This window comes from Gallinula chloropus (assembly GCF_964237585.1).
Source record: "Gallinula chloropus genome assembly, chromosome: 1".
Lineage (NCBI taxonomy): Eukaryota > Metazoa > Chordata > Aves > Gruiformes > Rallidae > Gallinula > Gallinula chloropus.
Window position 1 is genome coordinate 87,854,430 of NC_140085.1, and position 8,587 is coordinate 87,863,016.

General features: G+C 45.7%; 1 protein-coding gene across 1 annotated transcript in view; it reads left to right on the top strand.

The window, feature by feature from the left end:
• CD58 (CD58 molecule) overlaps positions 1–840 on the top strand; it is a gene marked incomplete at its 5' end in the record, with an annotated part of 33,871 nt that extends 33,031 nt beyond the window's left edge. Inside the window, one exon of the mRNA XM_084274707.1 lies at positions 806–840. The remainder of the gene's footprint in view (positions 1–805) is intronic.
• Between the last annotated feature and the right edge of the window lie 7,747 nt (positions 841–8,587).

Sequence of the window (8,587 nt, forward strand, 5' to 3'; positions counted from 1 at the left end):
CTATCCTAGGCTGGAGTGGTGCAGAGCTAGAGACCAGTGGAATGGAGGAGGGGGTAGTGCTATCAAAACAGGAACAAAGACTGAATGACACAGTGCATTGGTGCATCCGTTTGGTTCCCCTTACGTTGTTGTTCCATGTCCACCAAGACAGAAGTACCAACATAAGGGGGCCTTGTGTGTGCTTTGTCAGAAACCAGCCTGGTTAAAGGTTGATGCATGTTGCATGGAGTAAATGAAGCTGAGCACGTAGTCTGGAACTCGCTGGGTTCTAACTTCCTGCACTGTAATCTCCCTTTGCCTCCAGTTTCCTTGCTTGTCAGATAAGAGCTCTTTTGGCAGGCCCCAAGAGAGAGAAAACTCTGAAAACTGGCACTGCTGTGTGGGAGGAAGAGCAGTGCATCACGTGTGTGCATGTGTGGTGCACAGCTGATAGTAAGATCACGAGCCTGAACCCCTGCACTGAAGTGGTGCCTTAAGTGCCTAGCGCCGTGATCCAAATTCATGGAGTCAGAACAGCCTTGCAAGTTACCAGCTGCTTAGCAGGTGGCTGGCAGCAAGTGAGAAGTACTCTTAACCTGGCACAGTTGCAGAAGCCCAAATTATCTGGTTATGGTTAAAAGGCTGGTGGCTGTTAGAATCTCTGGTAGCTGCTGTAATTGGATTGTTTTGCTTCACATGACAACACCATAATTCGTCTCTATGCTTTATTAGTACTTGAAGTTTGCAGTATTCCTGTATAACTCGTTAAATTTCTAGGAAAGAAAATCTAATAATTAATCTGTATGCTTTTCTTTTTTGGCTTCAGGTTTTAAGTCGTAAGTAAACAATTATTTTCTGGACCCAACAACTGTGGAAGAGAAGAATGCAACAGTGAAGGAGCCGCTATCTTTTGTCTTGGAGATTTTCCACCAGCACTGAAGTCATCCATAAAGAAATGTTTTGAAGACTGGCTGAGCTGTTTCAGAAGGGACAGGCGGCTCCTCTAGTTCATGGTGATAAATAGGCTAAATCATTGACAAAATATTTTGTATTGTTTTATATCCAGTTTTAACACAGTGCTCTACTAACATAAAATGTAAGAGCGAAAGGCTTTTTTATTGTTGATATCTAGAGATTAACAAACTCATAGCCATTTGTGTGAACATGGATAAATCAAACCAATCAGCTTTCTATGCAGTTTTGGATCAGTACCTTTTTAGATTCAGAAGAAAAACTCTTCATTCTTCAGCAGTTCCAGATGGATGGAAGCTTACATTTGCTAGTCTCAGTTTTACAGCAGGAACCTGATGCCCCAGACACATATTCTAGAAGTCAGAGATCTCCTGCAGCTGGCTGAAGACTGGCAAACTGATCATCTCCTGATAGGGATTGACTTTGTCATAAAAACTGGAATTCAGTTTGTCGCATTGGAATGAGACTGCTGCTTATGAGTAGGTTGGGTTTTTTTCCCAAGTTTTGCTATTTTTTGCACTCCTAGAGCAGTTTTTTTGTGTGTAAGCTTCTGTATCACATTATTTGAAGAGAATGTCAATCTGCCTATTTGTAAATTTGATTATGTTTTTATGTTGCTTGTGGTGGGAAAGAAAAGTGGAAGACTGAGGTCAAATATGGACTGAAGCTAAAAAGGAGAAAAATACCATCTATTAATGTTTTCAGAACATTGGGCTATGGAGCATCTTTTTGACTACTTCTGCATGCTGGTTGTTTATGGAGGCTGAAAGCCATTTCAAGTGATTAATTAAGTATGTGCAAAGAATTGTGAAGGCCTGACAATCATAACCAGGTATCAGAAACTCACCCTTCATCTTACCTTTTATTTCAACTACTGCACATTATCTCTTGTTTCCTGACCAGGTGCTACTATGAAGAACGTGTCTCCATCTTCATCAGCTTGTAGGTACAGGAATCACAGACTGTTAGTGGTTGGAAAGGACCTCGAAACATCACCTATTCCAACCCCCCACCAGAGCTGGATCACTTAGATTAGGTCATATAAGAACATGTCTGGGTGTGTTTTGAATGTCTCTAGAGGAGACCCCACAACCTCTCTGGCCAGTGTGTTCTAGTCACCCTCACAGTGAAAATGTCTTTTCTTAATGTTCACATAGAACCTCCTATGCTCCAGCTTGCACCTGCTGCCCCTTGTCCTATCATTGGACATCACTGAAAAGAGCCTGGCTCTGTCCTCTTAACCCTCACCCTTTATATACTTTTAGACATTGATAAGGTCACCCCTAAAGAGGCCCAGCTCCCTCAGCCTTTCCTCATAAGGAAGGTGTTCCACTCCCTTAATCATCTTGGTGGCCCTGTGCTGGACTGGACTCTGTTTCAAGTAGTTCCCTGTCCTTCTTGAACTGAGGGACCCAGAACTGGACACAATATTCCAGGTGTGGTCTCACCAGGGAAGAGTAGAGGGGGAGAAGGACCGCCCTTGACATACTAATGACAGCCATTGTAGTACACCCCAGGATGCCACTGGCCTTCTTAACCACCAGGGCAGGTTTCTGGCTCATCATCCTCCTGCTGTCTACCAGGTCCCTCTTACCTACACTGCTCTCCTACAGGTCCGTCCACAATCTCTACTGCTGTCTGGGATTGTCTTTCCCCAAATGCAAGACTCTACACTTGCCCTTGTTATAGTTCATTGAATTTCTCCCTGCCCAACTCTCCAGCTTGTCCAGATCTCGCTGGATGGCAGCATGATCCTCTGGTGTGTCAGCTGCTCCTGCCAGTTTGGTGAAGGCTGCTCTTAGTAGGCTTTGGGAGGGTAGCTTGTTTCTAGGCTTGAATGAGTACTCTGAGGAGAAGCTGGAGGCACTGTGCAGGTGTTCTGACTGCCTTGGTAGCCCTCCACTGAACTTGCTCCAATTTTATTGATGTCTGTCTTCTCAAAGGGGTTCCAGAAGTCGATGTGGTATTCTGAATGCAGTCTGATTTGTGCTGAGTAGAGGGAGATACCCAGTAGATTGAGGGTAGTGATTAAGGTCCTGTTAATATAGCCCAGGGTGCTGTTGGCCCCCTTTGCTGCTGGGGGACACTTTCTCTGCCCTTTTAAAAAAACATCTCTATGTATTGAAAGGCAGCAGTAAGGTCTGTCTGAAGCCTTCTTTTCTCAAGGTGGAACAATCCCAAGTCTCTCAGCCTGTCTTCGTAGGAGTGGAGCTCCAGCCCTCTGATCACCGCTGCCCTCTGGACCCGCTCTAAGAGGCCCATGTCTGTGTTTTGCTGGGGCCAATGATCCAGGTGGAGTCTCACAAGAGCAGAGCCAAGGAAGATAATCACCTCTCTTGACCTCCTGGCTACACTTCAGATGTGTCCCAGGATACAATTGGGTTTCTGCTGGGCTGCAAGTGCACGCTGCCAGCTCAGATGTATTTTTTTTGTCCCAGTATGGCCATGTCCTTTTCCACAGGGCTGCTCTCAATTCATTCATCCCCTACAGTGTATTGGAGCCATTTCTTGGTCACTATAGCCAAGGTAGCCGTTCATGGCCACATGCTCATCCAGTCCTCCTCTGTTGGTGAGCAGCAGATACAGTTACACCGAAGTCCTTGCTGGTGCATCCGTGTATGAAGAAGTTGTCTCTGGTGCTACCCAGAAATCCTCCTGACTGCTTGAATTGCTGTGTTGCCTTTCCAGCAGATGTCAGAATTTTACCCCATATGTGCCTTAAGTCAGAGACTTCCTCGAGCTGTTGAGACAACCTTCCTTACGAGATCTGGTGGCATGTAGCAAGCTTCAACCATGTTGTCAACCCTACTGACCTTCCCTTGGATTCTGACCCACAAGCTCTCAGCCAGCCTGTCACTTCCTCTGTATCAGAGCTCCCTACTTTCGAACCACCCTTTCACCATGACAGCAGCCTCCCTCCTCCTTCTTCCTGTGAAGCTTCTGCACGCCCACTGTAGTGCTTCAGTGGTGCAAGCTGGCTAAGTGCATCTCCGTGCCTCTGTCAGTGTTTCACTTCTGCAGACATCTGTAGGACTCTTGGTTCTTTCTGTGCTGCGTGTGTTTGTGTGTGTGCCTTTGTGCCTCCTTCTGCCAGTTGATTTGTTTTTTTCTTCCAAGGTCTATTTTGTTCTTGGAACCTTTTATCTTGGACCCCTGCCCACATATCAGAGCTTTCCTCATGAGGCTGGCTGGCGTGATGACAAAGATTTTACATTTGACAGCTCTTTAGGATGTTTGAGTACTTCTGTGTGCTGCTTCTGGTAGTGAAATCTAACAATTAACAACAGCATGAGAAGGATCACAGGTAATTTATGCCTGCGCCTTATCCTGTTGGAGGAAATGTAGACCCTACAGAAAACTTGAGGTGGTTTTTTTTTACCCTTATTGCTACATAAACCATGCAGATTTTACTTGCACCCTCACGATTTCTTCTCTTGCAACTGTACTGCAGGAGTGTTCAAAAGGACCCTTTGTTAGGGCTAGACCATTGTGCCTCTACTGCTGTCTGTAAATATATCTTTATAATTTATTAAAAATACTTTTTAAGATGTAAAAACTTTGTGTCTTTCTGTAACACATACAGTGTTATATATATATTAAAGCATGTTTAACCTTAAAAGTCAGTAGCTGATCCCCATAATCTTAAACCCTAAGTGTTTTTTTTTTTTAATTTATTTTTTTTAAGTCACAGCTCCTGAGCCAAGTATCCTTCTCTGTTGCATGTTCAACAGGTTTGCCAGGATGATTCTGTCTATTTCTGAGCAGCTTTTAAAAGAGACTCCACACAAAGATGTCCTTTGTCATGTGTGTTAGGGTAAGGGTAAAACCATAACCTGTTCTCTTGCTTGGACAGGGGCTTGCTTTCTGTTATTAAGACAAGAAATAATATTTTAAAAGAAAAAATATTTGGAAGAGCTGACTGAAATTTGTCCCAGAAATTAGACCAGCCCATCTAATACGCCACATCTGTCCTGTGCAATCCAGTAATAAACAGCATGTTTCAGCCTCACAGGGGCTGTAGTTTTGAAGCCCTGACACCTGGTATTATCCACTTGGTTTCCAAAGCAAAAAGCAGCAGCCTTCAAAAATAGTCAGTGGCAGGGGGTTTGGAACTAGATGGTCTTTGAGGTCCCTTCCAACCCCAACCTTTCTATGATTCTACGTGGTTAATTATCCCCAGTGGCTAAAAGTCTTCAGTGTGGAATTTTTGGAGCCCCCCTATATGGCAGGCTAATGCCCCACCCTCTACTTTGCCTTGGTGGCTGCTTTCACCCACTCACTTTGCGCAGTGTCTGCTGTGTGTAAAAAAATTCCCCTCACTGGTAGCAGTATAGACTTTGGAGTTTTCAAAGCAAGAGTGAATCTCGGGGCTTTTTTACTGGTTTTTATGATGGGTAGATTTTTTATTTTCCAGAGGGATGTGAAACCAGACTGACCTGACTTCCTGCCACTTCTGGTGGCAACATTTGTAGTGCTATTCCCTATGTCTCCTGTGCAGTAATAAAAAAGAATAAGCTGCTTTTTTTGTGAAAAATTTTGATCAAATCTTACCTTGCAGTGAATACAAAAATAAGCAGCTTTCAGTAGCAGAGAGTAAAAGCTCCCTCAAGATGCAAATGGTTATTTCTGACTCATCTATGACTTGAGGAAATGCTGACTCTATTCTAGGAAGTGAGCCTACCCTCAGATGCCCTGGAGTCCCAGCTCATGCTGATGTTGAGACATGATTTGTTGCTAAAAACAAACTCAGAGTGAGTAGATGCTGCTGTGAAGTACCTGTGTTCATAAAGCACATCCCTACTGATTCCTTGGTTATGCTCTCTTCTTTATTTATATTAACTTTAACCTCCAGCAGCAGAGCCTGCAGTAGATGTTGCTCCTCATTTCATAGAATCCTAGGAAGGTTTGGTTTGGAAGGGTGCTCAGAGATCATCTAGCTCCACCCCCAACCCCTGCTGTGGGTAGGGACGCCCTGCACTAGACCAGGCTGCCCAAAGCCCCACCCACCCTGGCCTTGAACACTGCCAGGGAGGGGGCGGCCACTGGGCAGCCTGTGCCAGGGCCTCACCACCCTCACAGGGAAGGATTTCCTCCTAACATCTAAACCCACCCTCTTTCACTTTGAAGCCACTGCCCCTTGCCCTACCACTACAGTCTCTGATGGAACAGTCCCTCTGTGGCTTTCCTGTAGGTACTGGCAGGCTGCAATAAGGTCTCCCTGGAGCCTTCTCTTCTTCTGCCTGAACAAGTCCAGCTCTCAGCCTGTCTTCATAGGAGAGGTGCTCCAGCCCTTTGATCATCTTCTCTGGACTCGCTCCAGCAGCTCCATTTCCTTCTTGTACTGGGGACCCCAGAGCTGGATGCAGGACTCTGGGTGGGGTCTTATCTGCGCAGGGGCAGAATCACCTCGTGTTGGTCACAGTTCTTTTGATGCAGCCCAGGATGTGGTTGGCTTTCTGGGCTGTGAGCACACATGGCTGGGTCATATTGAGCTTCTCATCATCATTTATCCCAGAATAGACGAGATCAGAGCTTGAGTGCTGGTGTCAAACTGATGTTATGGATTTCAGGCACCAAACACAAACCACAGTTCTCAAGGTGGCTTTGTGTTGTGCTGACCTGAACGGGCTAGCTTTCAGGTCACTGCAGACACCCTGCCTTGAATCTAGCTGTGCTGGTTGAGAAGTTGTGCTGTCCTCACTTCCCTGGCTGTTGGGAATGCTCTCTAATGATTAGAGAGTGTAGGAAGTCACGTAAGTTACAAGAGCCTTTGAGGGTCCCAAAGAATCAACTTTATATGGAGCTCTACAGGCAGAGTTGTGAGGTCTGTTTTCCAGGAGCAGGACTGCAACAAAAGCTTGGGACAGTAGGAATGCCAGCAGGCAGTGGAATTGTATCAGTGCCTTGAAACCAGGGGCTGGTAACGCCAGCCAGACTGCACGGAGGCGATGCACACCGTATGTGGCACACTGCTGCTGCAACACCAGTTTGCAGTGCTCTTCAAGTAGTAACAGGTTAATTTACTATCACACAGCAGCAAGGGGGAGGTGAGCTCATGTGCTCCCTCTGTGTCTGGGTGCAGTTTGAACTGTGGCACAGGTACAAGAACATGAAACATTGCTATGGACTCTCTGATGAGAGTGTGAACAAAATTCTGGGGAGCTGTGCCTTAGTGTTGACCTCAAATGGACTTTCCTTGTTAAAAAGTGGTGAGTAGCGTTGACTGTGGGGCACCATGTGGGCCACGGTGCCTTAACTAGTACAGTCATAGAGAGATCATCCCCAGGGATGTATCAAAGTTTCTTCTTTGTCAAGTTTTATATGACCCAAATATAAAACTTGGGTCAAAACTTGAGTATAATGAAGCTTCTGTTTCGTCCCTATTGGACATCTGAGGATGGGCCCCTAAGTTCTGAAAGCTGTCATTTTTTTCTAGCAGTTAGAGAGACAAACTGTGCCTCTCTACTTGTGGGGAGGAGGGGAGGGGATCATTCTGAAGTTACTCTTCCATTTTCCTCTTCTGTCATTATCTGGTTGTGCTTGTTTGCCATTCCTCTTCACTGGGGGATTCAAAGCTCTTTGAGTATGCATTTTTGATCCTTATTTAGTTCCAGGGGATGAGGAGGAGAGAAGAGAGTGGCGAGTTGGATGAGAAAGATGGAACAAAAGGGAACAGAGCAATGAATGGTAGGTGAAGGTAAAGGGCAAAGGTCCAGAAATTCTGTGTACAGTACTGAAAAACAGACTGTTTTTTAGGGCTCTGAGGGAAAATGCATCCCAGAATCAGCTCTTGAAATGCTTGCCATTGCCATGCCATGCCATTGGTATCAGCATTTCACCCCTAGTTCTGGTTGAGAATTACGTATTCAGAGGTTTCGCTTCCAGTTGCAAGTTCTCACTTTTCAGTGAATGTTAAGATAAACTAACCAGTGAAACCAAGGAAGAAAAGTCCTTGGTGGTGATAGTGTCTATCAGTCAAGCTGGAGGACTGTCCCAGGCAGACAATATTTTAAAGAGATGAGAAGCTTTGGGTGTTAGAGTGGCAGCCTGAAGCCCTGTGTGTCCTTGTGGTGTTGCTCTGCTGGGGCAGGACTTGCCCTGGTGCAGGACCCAGCAGTGTGGGGGGTTTTCCCAGGTTGTCTCAACTGTGTGGAGAACTAGGGTTTCTAGGGAAGGCCGTTGATCTGGGGAGAGAGAAGAGGGCTCCTGAAGATGAATCACCTTTGGATAAGCTGTTTCGGCTCTAGGAAGCAAGTTGCTGCCCACTTGGACAAAGGGCATTTGGTGAGTGTGGGGTGGCTTACCCTGTGGGATGGCTTGTTGCAGATGTTCTCAAGGGCCAACATTTTTTTTTCCTAAAGGCATTTGAAGTTTGCTGAGACATGCAACATTTCTTATTATCTTTAGAACATCAGGAGGACAGGACTGGACCCACAGGAGGGAGAGCTCAGTGTCATCAGCATCACCCCAATTTGGGTAATGCAAGGCCAGTAAGATGGGACAAAGTTTGGATTTGAGAGGAAGAAAACAATAAGAAACTGGCTGTGGGACTTTGAGGTTGAAGACCTTTATGGCTGAGAGATGGCCCATAGCAGTGGGGGACTTGTTGGTTGTAAAAAGATGTGACCCAGGGATG